Source organism: Castor canadensis, chromosome 2 (assembly GCF_047511655.1).
Source record: "Castor canadensis chromosome 2, mCasCan1.hap1v2, whole genome shotgun sequence".
Classification (NCBI taxonomy): domain Eukaryota; kingdom Metazoa; phylum Chordata; class Mammalia; order Rodentia; family Castoridae; genus Castor; species Castor canadensis.
In genome coordinates, this window is record NC_133387.1 from 195261213 (window position 1) to 195285935 (window position 24723).

The 24723-nt window shown below is 35.1% G+C and overlaps 2 long non-coding RNA genes across 5 annotated transcripts in view; one reads left to right on the top strand and one right to left on the bottom strand.

Moving 5' to 3' along the window:
• Positions 1–15582, top strand: part of LOC141420907 (uncharacterized) — a 74351-nt gene extending 58769 nt beyond the window's left edge. For all 4 annotated transcript variants that reach the window (XR_012445629.1, XR_012445630.1, XR_012445632.1 and 1 more), the window contains 2 exons: positions 5007–5193; positions 15031–15582. This is a non-coding gene — a long non-coding RNA (uncharacterized lncRNA). The remainder of the gene's footprint in view (positions 1–5006; positions 5194–15030) is intronic.
• A 3358-nt stretch (positions 15583–18940) lies between these two features.
• Positions 18941–23604, bottom strand: LOC109677066 (uncharacterized). Its single transcript, XR_012442599.1, has 3 exons — positions 23067–23604; positions 22498–22547; positions 18941–19137 (listed from the first exon to the last, which is right to left on the bottom strand). It is a non-coding gene; the product is annotated as an uncharacterized lncRNA (long non-coding RNA).
• Positions 23605–24723: the final 1119 nt, after the last annotated feature.

The window sequence follows — 24723 nt, forward strand, 5'->3', positions numbered from 1 at the left end:
GATAGCTATACAGGGAGTTGACTCACATTGATTTCCTGTGCGTGTGTGTTACCTTCTAGGTTAATTCTTTTTGATCTCACCTTTTCTCTAGTTCCTGGTCCCCTCAGTTGCCTCAGTTGCTTTAAAGTATCTGCTTTAGTTTCTCTGCGTTAAGGGCAACAAATGCTAGCTAATTTTTTAGGTGTCTTACCTATCCTCACCCCTCCCTTGTGTGCTCTCGCTTTTATCATGTGCTCAAAGTCCAATCCCATTGTTGTGTTTGCCCTTGATCTAATGTCCACATATGAGGGAGAACATACGATTTTTGGTCTTTTGGGCCAGGCTAACCTCACTCAGAATGATGTTCTCCAATTCCATTCATTTACCAGCGAATGATAACATTTCGTTCTTCTTCATGGCTGCATAAAATTCCATTGTGTGTAGATACCACATTTTCTTAATCCATTCGTCAGTGGTGGGGCATTTTGGCTGTTTCCATAACTTGGCTATTGTGAATAGTGCTGCAATAAACATGGGTGTGCAGGTGCCTCTGGAGTAACCTGTGTCACAGTCTTTTGGGTATATCCCCAAGAGTGGTATCACTGGATCAAATGGTAGATCAATGTTTAGCTTTTTAAGTAGCCTCCAAATTTTTTTTCAGAGTGGTTGTACTAGTTTACATTCCCACCAACAGTGTAAGAGGGTTCCTTTTTCCCCGCATCCTCGCCAACACCTGTTGTTGGTGGTGTTGCTAATGATGGCTATTCTAACAGGGGTGAGGTGGAATCTTACTGTGGTTTTAATTTGCATTTCCTTTATGGCTAGAGATGGTGAGCATTTTTTCATGTGTTTTTTGACCATTTGAATTTCTTCTTTTGAGAAGGTTCTGTTTAGTTCACTTGCCCATTTCTTTATTGGTTCATTAGATTTAGGAGAATTTAGTTTTTTAAGTTCCCTATATGTTCTGGTTATCAGTCCTTTGTCTGATGTGTAGCTGGCAAATATTTTCTCCCACTCTGTGGGTATTCTCTTCAGTTTAGAGACCATTTCTTTTGATGAACAGAAGCTTTTTAGTTTTATGAAGTCCTATTTATCCATGCTATCTCTTAGTTGCTGTGCTGTTGGGGTTCCATTGAGAAAGTTCTTGAAGGATGAGTAGAAGTTCTCATATGTAATCAGACATATACATACATATATATGAAATATTGAAGTATATGACTGTCTCACAGTTTTTTAAGGAGAGTTGATGAACCATGAGTGCCACAGAAGACAACAAGTGCACTGCAGTGAACAGACTCAAAAAATCTTGGTGTAGACTAAGGAATTAGCTTATAGTATAGAGCACTTGTATAGAAGGCATGAGACCAAGGATTAGATCTCCAGCATTACTAAAAAGGAGGAAGGAAGGAAGGAAAGAAGGAAGGAAGGAAGGGAGGGGAAAGGAAGGAAGGAAAGGGAGGGGAAAAGAAGGAAGGGGAAAAGAAAGAACAATAGAGAGAAAAAGAGGAAGAAGAAAGAAAGGAAGAGGGACATATAGCCCATATATGGAGTTATATATATGTAGAGAGAGAGAGAGAGAGAGAGAGAGAGACAGACAGACAGACAGAAAGAGAGAGCACACTTTTAACTGAGCCAGCATTGGAAAACTGAAATACACTCTATGTATCCAATGAATCATGGAAACAAACATCTGGAAATTCCCCTGCAGTTGTTTATTTTGCAGTATCCATTTTGCTTCCTTCAAATAATAATAACCCATAATCAATATGGGTTATGCAATTTTGATGCTATTGCCTAGAGTTTCCATTGGCACAGCTCTTTCTACTGGCCACAGTGATTGGGTTCAAGATAGGTTCCACCATATTGATTTATTGGATAAGTTCACTAATTAGCAGATGAATACAAGCTTCAGTCACTAGGCACATTATACTTTACTGTCCCTCAGGATCAACTGCAGGCATTGGCCAGAAACTTAGTCTTGTCCCATAGGTGCAATATTCAGACAAGTGGTAGCATTCTGGACAATAAGAAACAGTGTGGTAGTCCAGGCTTCTGTTGTTGCTGCCGCCATTGTACATCCATGAGAAGCTCCATTCTGGGAGTTCAGGAGGAAGCAGTGTACAGACAAATTCCAATCATTAGAATTTTGGGTTCTAATTAAATAGAACCATTTGTTTACATAACCCAATAATACCTCAGTTTTATCAGTCCAGTTTAAATTGAATTATTAATCACTTAGATCAGAAAAATCCTGACAGATACCATCACCATTTTTGACAACTAGCTACAGTTTTGCATTTGCATAAGTTAGCAATCTTTATACTTACCAACTTTTGAGATCTTCTCAGTTTGCAGAAAGTATTTATCAATTCTCCACCTGTTTCACAAAATCAAGACAATTTAGGAAGCATCCACATGACTGATAGAACATAAGTGTAATGCTTTATGATGCCTCTTGCCACCTTTTTCTTTCCTTCATTTTATTACTTTACCTCTGATTCAGAAAGTCAATTTTCATTCCCATAGGTGTCCCCCCCCTCAGTTTCCTAAGGCACCTTATTTTTATTATTTTTATTTTAGCTTTCTTCTGTGGCTGTGTAAAACTAACATGCAAAAACACATTCTTTTATTCTGTGACTTTAAGCAGCTAATAAATTGATACATAGCTTGTCAGAACAACCATCTCTGACCATCATTGTACTAACATTTAAAACTATTTGAAAATAGTAAATTATTTAAAAAATAATGACCTGGAAGTAGTATGCAGATTTACCATGAAACCATGAATGAAAGGCTCACAAGATGGCCACAAACGGGATATGAAGAGTTAATATTCAGAAAATGAAATATAATAAAACCTACATCACACTTAACTTATGTGTGCATACTATGACCTCTACTTTTTCTCAATCACATAGGGCTTCAATAAACACACACAAGTGAGCATTTGATTGTTAACTTTTAGGCAAACTTCTTAATAGAGAACTTTGGTTTTTTGCCTGCTAGATCAGTAAAGTTTTATCTTCTTTAAATTAACTTTGCTATAATCCAGTTCTTTTTCATTTAAGTGCCACATTTAAATATGCCTAAAAATGTTAGTGAGTTCTTCCTCTTGTTTCTCCTGCATCATTTGTTCTCTTCAGTAAGTAGCTTCAGAGAAAATGAAACATATTGGCTAACAGTTTAAATGTTACTTGCAAATTTTAATACAGCTTACAAATCAATGTTTCTAATTAAACTCTAACCTTAAAAATTTCTTTGTTTTGATCCCATCCTGTTGAGTGGTACAGAATTGTCCACGTTTATTTCTTCTGTCTAAAGCTCATACATCACCATATTGTTCATTAGCTTCAAGCAGTATGTTTTGACTTTTATGTCCTTGAAACTATGAAATAATATTCTGTAATTCAGTTCTTCTAAATGTTTCTACTTTAAATAGAATTTATTATGAAACTGAGATCACAAGGATTTTTAGAATTCTAGGGATATCAGTTTTGTCAGAATAGTGTCAAATGTGGAACCCAAACAACATAATTGTACTTTGAGGTTGAGAAGGAGGTGACATTCTCTTGAACATTTTTTAATGCTTATGCATATTTAACTTAAAATTTTAACCTCCTGACATTCAAACCAAAAAGCCATTCAGCATCCAACTGGAGTGGAATGTCTTATAAGTAAGATATCATACCACAAAAATCACTTGTCTTGAATCCATGTATATTGCACAAGAGATTTCCAAAAACCAAGTAGTTTGTTAGTATTTTGACAAGAGATTTGGAAAGGCATTCCCAACTAATTATAAACCAAGAAGAACTCACCTCAAATATGTGTCTATGTGATAAAAGGCTGTTATCTGGAAATGTGGTGTGGTGGGTGTTCAAGTCATGACATTCGTTTTATTTTATAACGTTTTCTTTATGTCAGGCAGATTTCTTCTTCCAGGAAATAGTACACAGTACATATAATTGGTTGCTTCCAGGAAGGCTGGATGAGACCGGAGTCTGTATTCAACACACATTATTCCTCTCTGTCAGAATCTGCCTAACAGGAAATCATTTTACTGATTCTATCCCTTTCTGAGCCATGTTGTCAGCCTCAAAGTAGATAGACTCCTGCAGAGAAGCTTAGCAGTGAACAAAACCATCCAGATTGGCAGGTCAAATGTCATAGTCCGTTTTGCCCTACGTGACCTTGACATGACCCACTTTAATGCCAGGCATCTAATGGTATGTTTTGGTTGAGAATTCTGAGTTTAAATGGAAGTAGTATCTCTGTGCATAGCCAGGTCACCCCTTCAGTCATTCAATAGTATTCCGTATTTATGATTTCATTCCACATTTATCATAATGCCAGTTTTAGACTGAAATGCCAAAGTGAAATTTCTCATGTTTAATAGCAGGCAAAATTGAAAATTATTGTATCTGACTCAATCTGTACTTGCAGTGAAGAGTTGATATTTAAATTGGGAAGCTGCCAGGGGCCTTATTGGCTTCAAGCCATAATTGTCAAGTTCCATGGCACTGAGGAAGTTATTTTAATTCCAAGTAACAGGAGTTATTTTGCATCCTGAGATCCAATACTGCTACTTAAAACCAAAATACACCCACATAATATGGCACAGAAATAAAGAAGACCCTTCTTGCCAATTGACTCTGTGTTTATTTACTTCACATCCCAGATGAACAACCCAGACCCATTTTACCGCCCACATTATAAATAGCAGAACAAATTCATAAAGAGTCTTTCTTCAAAGAGAGGAAATGATTATGAAGTCTGATTAAACTCACAATGTCCTTCTAAGGGAGATGGGAAGAGGAAGACTATTCTGTTTAATTTCAAGGTCAAGAAAACAAGGAACACAAAAGTTAAGTGGCCGGTCTCTATTTATTCAAATAAATTTATTCAGGAGTAGGGCCAGAAATAAAGATCAAGTCTCCTGGACCATGCAGTAGGCCCCATGCTGCCTCAAAGCTTTCAAAACCTTCATTTTCTTGGCAAATACTGAAAAGCTTTCTCCTACCATTAAGTACTAGATTCAGACATGCTGCCATCTACTGACCCAACAAGGAATGTGCCGGTCCAAGATAACCTGACCCTCAGGAGGGAGACACTGGAAGGAGTGGAGAGCCTACTTTCCCTGCAGAATGCTAGCTTCAGGATACCAGCTCCAGGATGCCTATGGCTAGTAGATCAGGCAGGAGAGTAGAGTAAGAGGTGAGTGAATTTAGAGCAATGCCTCCTCCATCAAGGAATGTACTGGCAATCTTAATATTTGCATAATTACACAGCAATGCACCATGTTGTCTGTACGTGAAATACACTTGAAATCATCCCTTCTTCTCACTGCTTTTATTTTGGCATATTCACCTTGGGATCTGGATGACCCAAGGCATCCTTCCTTTTTCTAATAGCTCAACATATGCTGTATGATTTTATGTTGTCTCTTTTGTGTTGTCTATATTATCTTTTCTCAGTGTCCTATACAATGTGCTTGTTAATCCTACATAGTAAATAAAAAGGCTTAATAGAAGCCAAGCTAAAAGGCCACAGTTCTGTGCTTTTAGAAACATCATAAAATGTCATAAAAGGGCTCTAGTAATAGGAGGACCAGATCCTATGTATATTTTAAGCAAGATTTATTTTGTCCAGAGCCAAGATGTTCTTCTTCCAAAAATCTATCAGCATTATTTCTCATGTACCATATCAACTCTTTAGAGCACCTGAATTCGCCCTAAAATAAAATAATATTTTACATAATTAATAAAATGACAGTGTACTCAATTACTGCCTTCATCTTGTTTTCATAGCTAGTAGTTAAATTACGATATTTATTATTTGTAGGTCATGGTTGTATTCAGCTCACTGTCCCTAAAAATAAGTTGAGTTTAGATATTTGAAACAGATTTTTGTCATAAGAAGAATTGAATAAAATTAATGTCTTAATACAGAATCAATGCCTATAAGATAATTCGCACAGTAGCTGTGAAGCATCTGTACTACCCTAGTCACTTGTCTGGATTCTGTTTTAAGATCTAAAATTGTTTTTTCCTGTGATGGTGATTAAGGACCAAATGTAGAGATTCTCTTTGTGAATATAGAACTTAGTTCTGTTCTCTCAGGGCACAAAAATATGTGTTCATGACAATTTAGTCTTTTTGGTGGTGTGGTCCTGGGGATTGAACTCAGGGCCTCACACTTGCTAAGTAGGCACTCTACCACTTGAGCCACTCTCCCAGCCATTTTTGCACTAGCTATTTTTCAGATAAGGTTTAGCTTTATTTCTGGGCCAGGCTGGACCATGACCCTCCTGCTTACTGCATGGCTGGGATGACAGGCAGCACCACCATGCCCAGCTTTTACTGGTTGAGTTGGAATCTTGTGAAATTTTTGTCTGGGCTGCCCTAGAACTGCAATCCTCCTGATCTCCACATCCCAAGTAGCTAGGATTGCAAGAATTAGCTATCACATCCAGCTAACAATTTAATTTTTTAGAAAAGAATTTTTCTGATCTTCCCTGTTAGTAAAGAAGAGCTTATCTTTTGACATTCACATCTTGAAATAATCTAAAGAAGACCATTTACTTAATTTGTGAGAAATGTCTGTATTTTGCTATCCAAATATTTGTAGAATTATCTTATTTTGAGGATATGTTAGGCAGAACTGACCAATAGTATATAGAAGCTTCACAAATATCAAGCATGTCTCTAAAATCACAAATGAAGTGAAGGATGAAAGTAGAGGTACATTACTAATGGAAAATTAGTGAGTTTAAGTGACTCAGTGAAGCCATAACGTCATTAAAAAGTATATTGAGAAAAAATTACATCTCAAATATTTGGAAGTTTGTATGTGAATGCAAATGATCCACCAAACTTTCAAAAACAGTAACAAGAACAAAATATTCTTTAACTTCATGCATATACAGGAATATTTCCCAAATTATTATTCTAATCTGCTTCCCTTTAGAACTTGATGAAAATGTATCGACTTGTAGGAGTAGTTTGGTTTAAGATGCTTTCAGAAAATTTATTTCCCTGACATAGGAATGATGAGTCAATTAAAATGTTTTCTACATCTTACATGTGTTATGATTTTTCTTTTTTACCTGTCCTTATATTTTTATCATTTAATTTAAAAGTTATAACATCACATTTACTTAACTAAAGAGTGATTTAAAATAGAATTTCAAATCCTAGTAAAAAATGAACGTGATTTGTTTTAAGTAGGAAATTATGTAATCTACTGTAGTTTCTAGACCTAGGTAAGCCGACGAAACATAAAAAGAGGCTGGCATTCTTTTTAAGGTGGAGACACTTGTGAGAGTTCCCAGGGCAAAGTAGCTCAGATTTCCAGAAAAAAGCACCAGAGAGGAGCGGGCGGTAAGGGGAAAACTCAGACAACCTGTGGGAAGTCTGTCCCAAGTTTTTCAGTGGAGAAGCTGATCTGCACCTATGTATGAAAAATCTACCTGAAGGTCCAAAAAGAGCCATCTGGAAGGATGAGAAGGAACAATTCTGAAAGGTCATCTAGTCTTAAGAAGATTGTCAACTCTCATCACCCTGAAGGGTCAATTCATCAAGAATATACACCATTTTTATTCTTATACTAACAGAGCTTCAAAATGCAAGAAGCAAAAATGAATTAAAGTGCAATGAGGAATAGAAATATTCACAATTATAATTGGAGATTTCAACACCCCACTCTCAATAACTGACAGGGTGCTGCCAATTCTATGCAAACTCTTCCAAAAACTGAAGGTGATAGGATACATTCTTAACTTGTTAATGAACCCATCATCTTGATACCAAAATTAGAAAAAGGATTATAAGAAAAGAAAATAAGAAAACTGAGTTTCTTTTGAACACAGACATAAGAATTTGTAACTCAATGTAAATAAATGAAATCAAACAGTATGTAAAAGGGATGATGAATCATCAACAAATAGAGGTTTCCCAGGAAACGTAAAGTTGGCTTAACATTTGAAATTTCTCAGTATAACTTACCACATTAGCAGATTAAAATGTAAATAAAGTATGATGCTTTCAGTAGATGCAAAAAAATAAAAATGAACATTTTTTCCCCTGATCAAAACTCTCAGCATATGGTGAAAAAAAGAGAACTAGATAAAGATCACTACAAATAAAATGATGTACCATTATTCTTGGTTTTAAGAGAGCGAATGATTTTCTTTTAAGATCAGGAACAAGACAATCTCATTGATTCTTTTCAACAATGTGATTGCAGCAGTAGTTAGTATACTATAGCAAGAAAAATCAATAAAGCATTCAACTGTAAAGAAAGAAGTCTAACTCTATTTGTAAATGATATGGTCATGTAGAAAATCCACAGACATTCACAAAAAGTTGTTACAAACAATAAGTGTGTTTAACAAGTTTGTAAGATGCACAATCAACCTATAATAAACTCTATTTCCACATACTAGTAAGAACAACAGAAAGGTTAAAATTAGCATTTGTAATAACATAAAAATATATAGTGCTTATGGATAACCATAATGAAAGATGTAAACGTTATGAAGATTGATGAGAGAAATTCAATAAAAAGTAAATAAATGAAGAGACAGTTTATGTTCATAGATCAAAATATTCAATATTGGTAAGATATCAATTCTTTACAAATTGATCCATAGTCAACCTAATTTAAAGTTCCATCAGGTTGCTTTATAGAAATTGTCAATCTGATTCTGATATTCACATGGAAATTCAAAGGAACTAGAGTAGTTCAAATGATTTTGAAAAAGAACATCATCACATGACTTAATACAACCTGACTTCAATATATTTTATAAAATTCACAGTAATAAAAATATTGTGGCATTGGAATGAAAATATAAAAAATGTATCAATAGAACATATTAAAGAATTCAAAATTGATTTTCAACAAAAATGCTGTGGTCAATTGGATATCCACATGCAAAAACCAAATGGTTTTAATCCATATTCTTTATCACATATAAAATAAAAAATTAACTCAAATTAAACCTAAGAGTAAACTTAAAAGAACATAAATCCCTAGGGGACAGGACATATCTTTTTATATTGAGTTAGGTAAATATTTCTTATATAAAACACTAAAATCTCCAATATATGCAAGGAAAAATTCATAAACTGTCACTAAAAGATGCTACTATGAGAATGAAAAGGAAAGCCACAGACCAATGGGAAATATTTCAATCATAGTTGGTAAAGTAGTTTCATGCAGAATACATGAAGAACTTTCAAAATAACTGAATAAACATTTAATTATACACAAATTTTTGATAGACTTAGAAAAAACATGCATGGAAGCTGAATAAACACATAAAATGATACTCAAATGATTAATCATCAGGAAAATGCAAATTGAATCTGAAATGAGATTTTCCACATATCACCTTTTAGAACATTTATTGTTATAAATTTTGATTCAACCAAGTGTTATAAAGAATGTGGATCCATTTATCTTCACTAATCTGCATTTGCACAAAAAAGAGGAAAACACATGTCCATTGCAACATTACATGTGATTGTCAACATCTGAAAATAAAAACAAATTTCCACCAATGGCAATTTTAAAAATGAATCAGTGATATACAACACAATATGGGTGTGATGCGGTTCAGGACATACTCCCAAATATGTCACCCTGTTGTACTGAAGAAAAAGCCAGAGCAGAAATGTTACTCTGCTATCCCTCCCCTTCTTCCCTGAAGCAGAATATAAAACTATGGAAGTATGTTCTGATGTTTGTCAGAACATCATTGAGAGGTGCCCTTCCTAGACCTAGAGGAAAGAGACATGCTTATCTCTGATGCTGAAGGGTCACCGAGATAAATCTCAACAACTGTGTCTCACTAAATTTCCCCCAGTTTCTAACCATTCAGTCATATCCCTCTCTTTCCGATCATATCTTTCCACAACTATGCATTCTTCATCAAACCTATATAAAGTATAGTATTTATTTGGGGCTTCATATCCTTTGTTAGGTCTCCCATGTTGCATGAGACATATTAAATCAATTTTTATGCTTTGACCTTGTTAATGTGACCTCAGTTGTGAAGCCTCAGCCATGAACTTAGGATGGCTAAGGAATATATTTCCTTCTCTACAGCTGAATTTCAAAATACCTGTTCTCAGTGTCCTAGTGAAATAACCAAGAGAAAAACAAATGCATACTGTGTAATCAACTGTATATAAAATTCTAGAGACTTAAAACTAATTCATAATGACAAGAAGTGGATCAGTGGTTATTTGGGACTGTGTGGGTGGTAGAAGCATTTAGGAGAGAGAGGAACTTTTGAGATCAACAGATACATTCAATCTCCTGATTGTGACAATGGCTTTATGAGTGCATAAATATGACTAAACAAAAATTGTGTACTTTCAAACAGTTTTACATATAGCGGTCATGTCTTTAAAAAAAAGCAAAACAATAACAGATAAATTGGTAGGCAGGGTTAAAAAATTTGTAAAGAAAATTGTCCAATTTTTCCCCCTTCTTGAATCTATTAATTTGCAGCTCCTCCTATCAGAAGTGAAGCTTGAATATAAACTCAATTTGTGACTTTCTCTCTCTAACAAAATGTGACAGAAGTAACGGTGCAGGTTCTGAGCAAGCCCAGGTCTCAGGAAACTTTTTAATCTACTCACTTTCTTGAAATCTTCTTACACAAACAAGTGAGTCTAGACTAGCCTGCTGTGACATGAAGCACTCCTTCATGAACTACCGTGGCCACCTCAGACACATATTCAGGTGACAACTAAAATAGGGAAGAGAAATTAGCAGAGCAAACCAGCTGACCAGTTGACACAGGTCAGTAATAAATGCTTATGATTTTAAGCAACAACGTTTTGTGCCAGTTGGAATAAAACAATAGTTCATTGCTACAATCTCTAAAAATATACTATAGATCCTGTGTAAGAACTCCCTTCTAGAGACTTTTGTGCTGGGTGCTTGCAGCTCATGCCTGGCTACACAGGAGGCAAAGATCAGGAGGATTGCTGTTACAAGCCAAGCTGGGCAATAGCTCCTGAGACCCTATCTTGAAAAAACCCATCACAAAAAAAGGGATGGAGGAGTGGTTCAAGATTTAGGCCCTGAGCTCAATCCCAGCAGTGCAAAAACAAAAAAATAAAGAAGAGATTTTTGTGACATCTGCTTCTAAAGGATCTGAACTATCTAAAGTTAAACTTTAGCAACTACACTGTGCCGATCCTACATACTCAGAAATGTACTAAATGTCATATGATATCAGAAAAACAAATCTAACATCAAGTTCATACTCTCAGAAAGCTTAATGTCAAGTGGTAATGTAATTTCACGTGTGTGTGTGTGTGTGTGTGTGTGTGTGTGTGTGTGTAAAAAAGGAATACAAGCAATTGTAACCAGCAGAGGTATGAAATAAAGACCATCACAGGGAAAAATTATACCATCTTATAGATGACACATGATCTCAAAATGTATTCCATCCTCACGAAAGTTCTAGTAAGCAAACAATATATTATTTTGGATAACCTGAAAATAAGAGAGAATCTAGTTTTGAAGTATATTGATGATACTTGAAGAATAAGAGAGATAATAAAATGAATTGGTCTTCAAGAATTAAAAGTAACCCCAAAATAAGTTTCTGAGAAATCTCAACATTATCACCCCACTTTATTCTGAGGGTACTGAATTAAGGTCAGCTTGCTGTGCCCCGATGACACAATAGGCTATTTGTTTCCTCTGTCCACGTTCTTGGCTGCCAGAAATGCTGTGCCAACCTGACAGTTATGGAATAAAACAATATTTACTAGAGGGTCTATCATTATTCAAAAGTTCTTATTTGTCTAGGAAAGGAAAGTAATTCTCAAATAACTCATCTAGAATAATATTCCTTAATTTTTTTTAAAAGGAGAAAAAGAGTTTCTTGTTTGAGTATACAGAAGACCTAAATGTCAAGACTGGAAGAAAGAAAAGCAGATTACAGTCTTTTTTTTTTTCTCTTCCAATAAGTTTTGTCTAATTTCCACACAATTCCAAAGTAACTTGCTCTCTGTCACTCCTAATTGACAGCTCATGGAGAGCCCTTATCATACTCTACCTTGTGTTAATATGACCTATAAATATTTCTTATTCCTTCTAAGTTATAAAATTACTAAAGTCAGAATCCAGATGTGTTTGATACACACACATTCTCCTCCCTACTTGACACATCAGCTGGTGTCCCACAGCATTTTAAAAAGGGGAATTAAATGCTGTTTTATGAATAATACACTGAGCCCCTTTGGGATATTTATGCATGCTGATAAAAAATAAAATGACTTTTAAACATCCACTTAGTCCTAGGAGATAAATATATAATATTCAGAATTCTCTTGCCTAGTTGTCAATACTTTATAAGCATTAATAAGCATAATTTTCATTTAACCCGTGCAAGTACATTTACATTCTGTTTTTAAAAGGCCCCAAGAAGAGAAAGAACTAGCTCTCAATTCCTCCTTTAAAACCAGGGATGTATCTTTAAGCAACCCAAGCAGTAAGCGCTGTTGATGGAGAATTTTCCTTTTCATTCTTCTCTATGGAAAATTAAGATTTATATCCTTGCATGCTACACAGACTCTTTGTTCCATTTACCTTGTCTTCTCTAGAGAGCTATACAGCATTTTGGTAACATTACTTCTTTTGAATTAGTTTTTTCTTGCCCTGAAATTAATAACAGACATTATGCTTATTTTTCTTTATAATAGTCACTGGCTTATTCTCTATTTGTACTCCACCAAAGTGGCACATTTGTTACAAGTGATCAATTTATACTCACCTGTCATTATCCATCAGAGTCAATTTTCATGGTAGGATTCACTCTGGTGTTGTTCATTCTTTGAGTTGAGACAAATTTATAATGGTTTATATCTACCATTACAGTATCATACTGCCCCCCAAATTCTCTGTGCTCTGATTATTCATTTTTTTCTTGCTTTTAACCACCTAACCTCTAATTAATATTTCATATGCACAAGCCTATTCAGATGGTATATTTCTTCTTGTGTGAATTTTGGCAGATCGTGTCTTTCAGTACATGATCACTATTTGATAACAAGTAGGTACAGGTTATAAGTCTTTTTATCTTTTTCTTTGCTTTTTTAATTTTTTCAAAGATACATAGACCTGTCATTATCTCTAAGGCTTTTCTGTAGAACTGTTTGTATAGTCTATTTCTCAAGATAACAGTCTTTACCTGACTAGAGTCCTAGCTACCTGGTACACAACATTTCTGGTTATTCCACAATATAGAAACTGAACATTAAACATTAAAGGCATTTAATAACTTTAGATATTAAAGAAACATGAGAGTTGAGATTCCAGAGCTGGTACAGTGATTCATTGGTGATAGTTGCAACCTTGATTATTTCTTATTTTACTTTCTTCCATTCTTACCTATAAACTTTCACTTAGTTCTCCTTTTTGGGTAAGACACTTCTTTTCTGCATGTAGTTGCACTAGGTGCTTTCAAACTCTCAAGACAGTAAACCTGCGGTCTTCTGTTAAGATGGGAGGGGCAGTGTGTCAGAAGTTTGGAAGGTGTACCTATCACAGACTTGCAGCTCCTCCTCCTGTTTTGTTGTTTGGTCTGTTTGCTTGCTTTTCAGTTCTTTCCAGCTCTCATGGGTAGTTGAGCTTCCAATGATGAGCTTCCCTAGGAATCTGTGGATCAGATTAGCTTTATTCTTGGGGTTTCATCCTTGCAACTACTTAGCAATGGGGTAAAACCCAAAGCTTAAGTCATTCTTATAATTCATGTAATATGCAATATCTACATTTGAGGTTCTGTTGACTTTATATTTTGGGGGTCATTCTTCCCTGATTCTCCATCCCTTGCTATGTGCCCTCCAAATCTTATGTTGGAATTTAATTGCCATTGTAACAGTATTAAGGATCTTTATAAACTAATGAGGTTATAACATTTAAAATAAATTCAATGATTGTCATAATGCAACTTAGAGTACTTAATAGGATACAGATATTAATCATGAAATCACTACCGTTATATATTTAAAAAATATAACTGCTCAGAAGAAAACTTACAGAGTATATATGAGTATATGGTAGGAAGATCTGATTCAAATTGGAGATTTAATGAAATCTTTTCTAAAGATGAGCGTAAGATGAGTATGTGAGAACTTTTCTAAATGTGCTAAGTAGATTTGAAATTTTTCATTAATAAAATAAATTAGAATTAAAGGAACAGATTACAGATAACATAACTTTGACCCCTAATTTTTCTCTATTGAACCTCTATTCTTTAATATGTGAGAATATGTAAAATGATAAGGATTGCATTAAAGATTAATTCAACTGCTTTATGCCTTACTCTCAGAACTCTAAGAATCCCTATTTATACTCTTACCTTTAAGCTAATGTTAAATAAGATTCATGCTGTATCTATAATGATGTGAAGACTCAATCCTGAACCAATATGGAGACATGGCATAACTGGGAAATAATCAAATTATAATGAGGAAGAGAACTGCATGGTGTGGGCTACACAGTAAACATATGCCTGTCTTCAGCAGGGAGAATGTCAGCATTGGTCATGCACTGAGGAGAAAAGGGATGGAGTACTCAAATTAGAGGCCAGTGAAGGAAGGAACCCCTTGAAAACATATGTGATCTACTAACAAACTGACAAGTTCTAGTTCTTTTATTTTAAGAGGCCACACTACCCAGAAGCTTAGTGAATTCTGAAGAGCAAATGAATCAAACCTTTGTGAACTTATTTTTATATATTTTATACATGAAATATTATAGACTATAGTTGACTGGGTGATGTCTTTATTAATTTTTAAGCAAATATCTGTTTGGACTCATTTTCAGATAAAAATATATTTCCAACAACATAGTGGATTTTTAAATATTTATTGACAAAAATATTTTCAGTACTGAAATTTTCTTATTTTTATAATTTTGATTGAACTTTTTATTTCTCTAAATTAAAACATGATGTAAAGACATTTCAGTGTTATACTTTGATAGTGAAATTGTTTCTCATCACTTTCCAAAATTTACTTACAGAACCGTGTTCAAAGAATGAACCGTGCAACGGTGTGCACCCCTAACCCCAGCTACTTGTAAGGCTGAGGCAAGAATTGCTTGAATACAGGAGCTTGAGGCCAGCATAAGCAACAAATTAAGATCCTGTGTAAAACAAAAACAAAAGGAATGACAATGCCCTTTAAATGTGCATCTAATTCTACTTTCGGGAAGAAAAAGAAAACATTTCAGAACTAAAGAGAAAAATGTCCCAAACACGACTCACAACTTTACATGAATATTGGCTGAATGGAGAAGCACCAACATATTTGAACTGGGCTGTTTCTTAGAGTTCGCCTCTGGGATCAGCATTTGTACCATTCTGCCTACCAATCTTGAAATCAGACCCGATAGGGGACTACAAGGCAACATTAGGGTCAGGCTAGAGGTCTCTGGATGCTCCCTGACTGTGGGTTTTGCATTGTTAACAGACATTTCTCGACCAACTCTATTGGACAGAAAGAAGAATATTAAAACCTTCCCCCTGCTAGCATATAACTCTTGTAAAAACACATAAATAAAGCTCAGCAGTGTACCTGTTTTGAGTGTATGTTCTATGAGTGCCGATTTTTCAAGAATTTCTGGGCCACAGTCATTTACACAGAAGAACAGATCTCAAATACCATTTCATTATTGAACTGCAGTGTCACCTCAGCTAACTGTAACATTTGGTATGAAATATGGAATATTTATGCGGTATTATTGTATTTTATGTTCTGGTAAATTTGCCCATGATATCATTAACTGGCGTTCTTCATGTCCTTAGGAATAACAACTAAATTTTATGTTAGCCTAGGTTAAAAATTAATTATGAAACCAAATAATTTCTACAAAAGACAACAAGCATATCCTGTGGTTCTAAAGCAAACATTGATCTTTTAACTTTCACACCTGTGTCTCCTGGGAATGCGTGGATAGCAGGTTTAACTTACCTTTATTGATTCTTACTTCTATTATGGGTCAGGTACTTTTACAAACATTGATTTAATCATACATGTGTTGAACACCTGACTGTTCATCAGACACTGGGAAAGGCACTGGGAAGAAAGGCAAACAAGACACAACCATTTCTCTGAATATAATTTAAGCATAAGACAGAAGGGCTGGAGGAAATGGACAAGTTAAAAACAGAAGAGGATTAAGAAAGAATAACAGAGGGGGTTAATTAGATCACAATGAGCCCCTTTTTTCCATTAATTTATGCTAATAAAATTTTTAAAAATATGAAAGAAAGCACCATGATAGCAATACTAGATACTAATGGAGATACCTCAAAACCACATGCTGTTACAGTATGTTAGATTATAGAGTTTTCGCTTAATCCAGAAGCAAGCCACACACATATTTTGAGGAAGAGGAATGACATGACTAAAATGAGTTAGAATGATTACTCTAATTATAGTATAAAGAAAAGCAAGTCTGAATTCAAAACACCCTACAAGAAGTATGTTGAAATATACTACATGAGTTACTATAATCCTGAAACAAAGTAGAGAGAAAATGAATAAAGAAAAGAGGGCACACTAGGTGCCAGTGGCTTACATCTATAATCTTAGCTACTTGGGAGGCTGATATGGAAAAGATTACAATTGAGGAAGCCTTGGTAAAAAAGTTTACAAGTCTCCATTTCAATGGAAAAAAAAAAAAAGCTGGACATGATAGCAAGCCCTTGTCATCTCAGCTACAGCAGCAAACAAAATAGGAGGACTTCAGTCCAAGCCAGTCTGAGCAAAAAGAGAGACCCTTTCTCCAAAAACAACCACAGTAAAAAGGGCTGGAGGCACTTTCTGCTCAAGTGGTAGAGCATCTGCCTGTCAAGAGCAAAGTCCTGAATTCAAACACCAGGACCACCAAAAAAAGAAAAAAAGAGGTTAAATTCATGTTACAATAGGCATCACACTTACTAACACCTTAAGACAGGGTATACAAATTTCTTTTAGTTACTGTTCTGGCTGAGAGAGAGAAGTAGTTTCAGAAGTTGATTCTTGGTCTTCCAAGAGGTATAATAGTTTTTACCTCAAGATCAAGAAATCCTGCAGGTTGCACCAACTGCCAGACAATTTAATTATATCTTTGGGAAACAGGAAAATGGCCCATGGATGAATCAGTAGATCTAGGAATTGCCTAGAATTTGTATCAGTTTTATATATTCCACTCTGTGGTTAAATTTTGCATCTTTATATATATATATGTATATATATATACACATTTGCATGTGTGTATATAGATGTATAAGTATATAAAGTCTGGTCTGAGGTTTGGGTTTCGTGAGACCTATTCTGGTTCTACTTTTCCTTCACTTCTAAGCATGTTCCTATTTCTATGATGTCACAGCTATTGCTAACAGTGGCTCTTTCAGGTCCTCTTCTTAAGTATCTTCCTGAGAGTCTCTCTCTTTTTTTTTTTTTTTTTTTTTTTGCAAGATGGGACCTCTAAAATTTCTTTCCAGCACTAGGAAATAGATGAACCCTCTGCCTCACTCTTGGTGTCTCACACTAAACCTGTGCACTGCTGGAGTTCACAAATGCTCCTGGGAAAATTGCATACAGAATTTGACCCCTTCTTCTCTGCAGTACACTGCACTTCTGGATCTTTTCCCCTCAAGTCGTCAGTGCCTTGGTTCTTGAGCTCTGATTTTGTTCTCTCCATCCAATGAGATTAACACAGCTTTAGGCTCTGTCATCATCACTAGGAAACAGACAGTGAAAGGGGAAGGAGAGGGAACATGCAGATAAACATGGGACTCACATCAGTCCAATTTCCTTTCCTCTTAGGTCTACTCTGAACAAACCCAGACTATCTTAACTATTCTCTCTAAGCTTTACAGTTACTTACATTAAGAGGATTTCTTTGATAGATGCTATTACCACATAGAAGCAAAACTCCCAATTCTAGCTTTAAGACAGAAACTATACAGAATTTATTTCCAATTTAATATCTTACTTGTTTTGATCTATTTACTAATTTTGTGCTCTGTTATCAAAATAGAGATAATGTGAGAAATGTTAAAACAGTCCACATTTTGCCTTGTGGTTCCAACAACATATCAAAACATTTTTTTCATATTTGATGACCTCTAAAGAGAAAGGCTGAGCTTTTATTGCCCAATGAAGAAAGGTTAAAAGGAAAATCTACACATAGACACATAATAACTTCAGGAAAATAGCTGGAGGAATTCCCATTGGCTGTGACATAAAGGAAGCCCTTCCACATCCCTGTGCAGAAATGTGATATACACTACAGCCCACGTCCACAGCACGGCATTTAAATGCTCCATTTTTAATGATTTGAAATGAAAGATGAAGGAAGTCGTGTGACTAGAAAGTGTAGTAGCAACTGTGTATGTCTTTTTATTTCTTTCATAAGTCACATAGACTCACTGCTTTATAATTAAGTCAATATAGTTTTCTTCATGAGAAACAAATTTGTTAATGCTTCATTTTCTTAATGATGGGGTTTCTTCACCTTCAATGGCTCAAGAAGATTTGGAAAAATCTGGTATGCATCTTATTAGAATTGGATGCCCTTCAGTAGACATCAGCAAATTTCTCTAAGGCTTTGACAAACAGAATAGAGTTTGAATTTTGGATGGTAATAAGAATGAGTCAGTACACTATTCATTGGCCATAAAAAGAGTTGCCAGAGCCAAACCAAATTTTGAAGGGGTGTAAGATAGATAACTTCTTCTATGAACAATGCCTCAAAAAACCAGAGAAAATGTTGCCCTGAAAAGAAGTAAAATGAGAATAAGAAGGCGATCATTGCAATACAAAGGAGTAAAAGGGAGGATGAAAAATGATGATGAAAGCATGAAGAATTGAAAACAAGCGGGGTGAGGAACAAGCCACAGGCTGTGGAGAGGAGCTTGCAGCATTTTTCATAAGCAGGCCATATTTGCTGGAACATTTCTTCTCTCTTGTGCTCCATGTGGGTCGTGGAAGCACAACTGTCAGTGGTCACCCTGGCATTGTGTGAAGAACTTCCAAATACACTAATATCATGGAGGTCCGAACTGGGTGTTTGGATGTTGCTGACACTTACCTACTACACATTTAGAAGAAGTTAGCCATTGGAACTGGCCCATTCCTGCTATGGAAAAAAAAGGACATGAGATTTCCTTCTGTGCACCCTTTCCTAATTTCCATCTTCCCTTCCTGCTCTCCTCCTCTTGCATTCTCTCTCTTTTTCTTCCTCCCCTCTTCTAGCTTTCACTTTTTTCTTTTTATTCTCCTTTATTCTTCATATGCCCATCTTTCATATTCACAATCTATTTGACAAAGAATAAGTGTGAACTTAAGAACAGTGTTAGAAAAGTGGAATAAATGGAAAATTTAAGATTATAAATTTCAATTTTCCACTATGCACATAGATCCCCTTTGCTATGCAAAAAATATTTCCATATAGATTTTATTGGAACACCCACTCATGAGAACCTCACTATTTCCTAATTATTTCAGTTTGCTCTGTTCATGGTCAGTAAAAATTGCTAGAAAGTTTTTCCTTTTTTTGTTTTTGTTGTAGAATTGGCATTTGAACTCAGGGTTTCATGTTTACAAAGCAAGTACCTTACCACTTGAGCCATGCCTCCAATCCTTTTTGCTGTAGTTATTCTTGGAGACTGGGGTCTCATGAACTATTTGCCCAGACTGGCCTCAAACTGTGATGCCGTATACATGATGATGACTACCAAGTGGCTAGGATTACAGGCATGAGTCACTGGTGCCAGGCTAAAAAATTTCTTACAGCGAAGTGAAATCTGTCACTATCTAAATTTAAGATAGTTAGCCACACTTACTGAGGTTTATTTTTAGCACATATCTTATAATATCTTATTGAAACTTTGCTTGCCTCAAATCAGTTTTACTTGTCTTCTTATCAGGCATAAATTTCCCAAACCGGCATTTTTCACATTCTTAGTGGAACCATCAGTCATTCCAACTGACAGAGCAATGACAATCTTGCTACTGCAAGACTGGGTGAACTCGATTCATTAAAAACAATCAATTGTCACCTCATCCAGAGAATTTGGTTAATACTCAACCATAGCTATTCCAGATAGCAGAAGATTATATGTACTCATGAGTAATGAATCTAAGACAGCTGTCTGATTTGCACTTCCCCTCATAATCAACTCTGAGCTTTCACATAAAAAGAACTCTTGCTCTTTTTCAGTTTTATACTAGAACCACGTTAGTTCTGTTTCCCTCAACCTGAAAAGATATGAAACACTCTAAAGACCAAAGGGAAAAGGTGAGTAAAGAGAGAACTTGAAGATAATAATAGCTTATCAAAAATGAGTTTAAGATTTATTTCTAATCTATGAGATTCAAAATAAAAACAATTATAAGAAATGCCTCATGAAACTTGAGCAGTATGTTCTGAGAATCATCAGATTTGGAGATGTTGCAATCTGACAATGATCTTTGACACAGCAACCACAAGATCCCCAAATATATTACAGAACCTAATGATTTGGTCATCACTAAGATACACTAAGATAACAAAACTATTTCTAATACAAGTGGAACATCCAGTCACATCTTTCTCAAATGAATTCCTGTTCATATAAACACAGAACCTGCCTTTTTAAATCTTTACCTCAATACTTTGTGTGCTCTCAAAAATTACTCTGTGAACAGAAGTACTGTCAGGACAGTTGTTTTCAGCCTGAGAAAATGACTATTTATCAATAAGATGGTCACCAATAACTAGAGTCATTGTCTATTCTGCTTCACAGTAAGACACAGGAAATTGTTAACAAAAGGTGCTTGTTAGCGGCAATCTCCTGCAGATGTCTTTAATTAGGGTTGAATGGGTGACCACATGCTTACTGAGAAGCAGGAAATAATTTAAGAAAGAGAAATCATTTAAGCTTAACTTAAAGAATCAAGAGTAGGCATCCAGAAGGGGGAGAAGGCATTTAGGCAGTGGAAAAGCATGAGGAAAAACCTGGAAGATAAAAATGTCACCATGAACAGAAAACAAGGAATATGAGATGAGAACTCCTGGGAGTTAGATTAAAAAGACAGGCTGGGGGAATATTAAGGAAAGTATGGAAGTCCAGGTAAGATGCTTGAACAGGGTTGCTTGGACAATGAAAGGTCTTTGAATTGCCCAAATTTATAATTCTTACAGCATCACGAAGACAAGAGTTTTGAATACAGTATTGAATACAGTGATTTCCTGAGCAGGATGTCACCTTCTTTAGATTAGATTCTTCTTTTCAAAATTCAGATGCCCAATACTATCTGATAAGCCATTTTTCCTCCATAACTTTAAAGGTATGGAGAAATCCTCATGCCTTTTTAAAATACTTCATATAAAATGGAGTTAATAAAGTCAAATGCTCATGGTTATGACATACTTGGTTGAGTATACAATATCCTCTACTCATTCAGTTTGTAAAGCATTAGAAATGACCATACATTCAAATCAACTATCTTACTTTGAACAGTATTTTGTATACAATTGAAATTTATATAACACACAATACAACAAGCATCATTTTTAAGTATCCAAATTCAATTTGGTGATATTATTTTTCTCAAGATTCTTTAACAACTTAATATCTACTCATTATCTTTAGTGTTGCATAATAATTTTAAATCTTCTTCACTTATGCATGTTTCTTCCCTATGGATGCAAAATTGTGCTGTTTGCAACACACCCATAGAAAATTAACTGTGGAAACACTTCCTGTTAACACACATAGGCAGTTCACTCCAGAACAGTGGAAATATTTTGGGGTGTAGCCACTAGCAATTTTCCCCTGATTGCATATTTTTCTTTCAAGATATATGTTCTGTTTCATTGTCTTAAGTTGAGATGACCATTCAAATGACACTTTTACTATGTTAATAGGAATAGTCCAATAATGATACAAAGCAAGCATTAAATCTAGTAAAGATGTAACCCAAGAACACCCAGTGCCTTGAAATATGAAATTTCTCTTATTTTTCTTCATCACCCAGAAAGCAGGTTTTTGTGTGCTATCTTGGAATTTTAATCATGAAGAATTTTGATTGCTTGATTACATAATGCTTAGTGAAGAACAAAGGGAAGTCTTATGAAAATACCTAAGTTATATCTTCTGACAAACAGAATTGAATAATATAAATAAACACTGCTTCAGCTATTCCACTATCACAAAATGCCCTTTATAATATATAAATGCCATTTATAATATATAAATGATGGAGAAAGAAGATAAAATTATTCCCTTTATGCTATAAGAAGCAAACTCAGGGAAAGGTTGTAAATAAATAATGCTGAAGTTTCCATTTGCCATTCATCCAAGCTGAGTTCTTCTTCTATGATATAGAAGATGTATTAGAAGTGAATTAAACTCATGATAATGCAACAAACATGCTTCTATCTTGTACTTATCACACTCAAAATATCTAGAAAGAAACATTTTCAGTACTTCAAAATTAAACAAATCAATATTACCTGGTAATATATTATGATAAAAATGGCTTCTATATAGGTTTTATTGTGGCCTGAAAGATAAGAATATGGCTTAATAAATGCTTATTACTAAAGTAATAACTGATGGTGACATATTGTAATGTCCTACAAAGACAATTCAGCATGAAATCAGAGGCTTTGGAACTAGCTAGCTATCCCATTATGGAGAAAAGTGATGAGCTGTGATGTGTTACTTAAAATTCTTTGACCTTTAGCAACTTTATCAATTAAATGATATTTTGTAAGGCGATATTGTACATAAAAGTAATAAAGTATGTGTAAATATTTGTAATTTATGACACATGCAACACAAAAATAGTGTTTTTAATAGAACAGAAAGGAAAGGAAAGAATTTAGAAAATTGCAGAGTATTACTAGTACCTTCCATTCCAGAAAGAAATGAAACTAAGCATCTTCTAATAACAGATAAAACATAAGATATTATTAGAAAGAATAAGGAAGCAATTGGATGAAGGCTATCTTACTTAATTTGAGCCACTAAAACAAAATATTATAAACTAGCTTGTAAACAGCAAAAATGTATTTCTTACAGTTCTGGAGACTGGAAAGTCCAAGATCATGGCCCTAGAAGATTCGGTGTCTTTTGAGGGTCAACTTCTTTCTTCATAGTTCTTCATCTTCTTGCTGCTCTAGTCTTAGAAAGCAGAAGGGATGAAGGAATCTCATCTAATTTAGGCAGGCTTCACCTCATGACCTGATCAGTTGTTAAAGGCCTAGCTGGGTGCCAGTGGCTCACGCCTGTAATCCTGGCCACTCAGGAGGTGGAGATCAGGAGGATCATGGTTCAAAGTCAGCCCAAGCAAATAGTTCAAGACGCTATATCAAAAACACCTATCACGAAAGGGCTGGCAGAGTGTCTCAAGATGAAGGCTCTGAGTTCAAGTCCCAGTACCACAAAAAAAAGTCTCCAAATACCCTTATGTCGACAATAGTTTTCAACAGATGAGATAATCCAAACTGAATTAGTATGAGTTCTTAGTTCCAAGTAATAGAAAATAAACTAGGTGACATAAAAAATACCAGAAAAGTGAGAGAAACTGTCTCAGAAAGCAGTAAAAAAGAGGTGAGAACTAGAGTCAAAAGCAGAGCACAGAATCAGCATGACAAGACAATGGCTGTTGACACTGTTGAATATGACAAACCACAGACTGCACTGTCATGGCTGCAAGTCCAAACCACAGATCACTTCTCTATCACTTTTTGACACCTATTTTGAGATACCTAAATCAACTTAAATGCAAAATAAGCATGCCGGATTGGTAACACGGTTGACTCAGAAACTGAGTATCCACCTCTCCCGTGTCCATGATGGGAGGCAGCCTCTGCCTGCCATGAGGCTCATACAGGATATGGGGATATTTCATCAGGGGAAGGATGTCCTTTTGGTGGGGGATGAACAAGCAAATCAAAAAAGAGGCAAATGATCACTACATTATATTCTGTATGGATGGCAGCATGGGGGACAGTGAATAGTAACACAAGCTTTGCTGTCAGACTGAGCTAAGTGTGAATTCTGGCTCTCAGCTTCCTAAATATGTAACAAACATATTTCCTGCCCTTTATGAGCGTCTGTTAGTGTGGAATTTCTATGAGGTCTTCCTTGTTCGCTGTGGTGTTTCCAGCAGCTATAACAATGTCCAGCAATGAGCAAATGCTCTAAAATAGTTATTCAGTGAATGACAAGGCCAAATCCCACTACTGTAGATGATGACAGAAGAATGTAACACACCTCCTAAACACTGAGACATTCAAGTTGTTTCTGTGATTATTCAACAGGCACATTTCTCTACATTAGACTAAGCTCCATGAAATCAGATACAATGAGATTTTCAAAAATACTTCTTGAGTCTTTTGAAATTTTCTTATGTCAAATGATTTTAAAAGATTTCCATGTTTAGATCATTTTATTATTGTTTCAAAGTTACTTTTTTCCTTTTTTTTTTTTGATGGTACGGGATTTGAACTCAGTGCCTCACGCTTGCTATGCAGGCTCTCTACCACTTGAGCCACTCCTCTGGCTCATTTGGTTATTGTAAATGAATGAGAGCTACCAATCAAATGGAAATATTCTAAAATATAAAATATTTTATGTATCCATTATTAAAATTAATATTTCCAATAAATTATAGTCTTCTTAATTTCAGATTAATAACATATAAGTAATCAAACTATATTCATTTTTTAAAG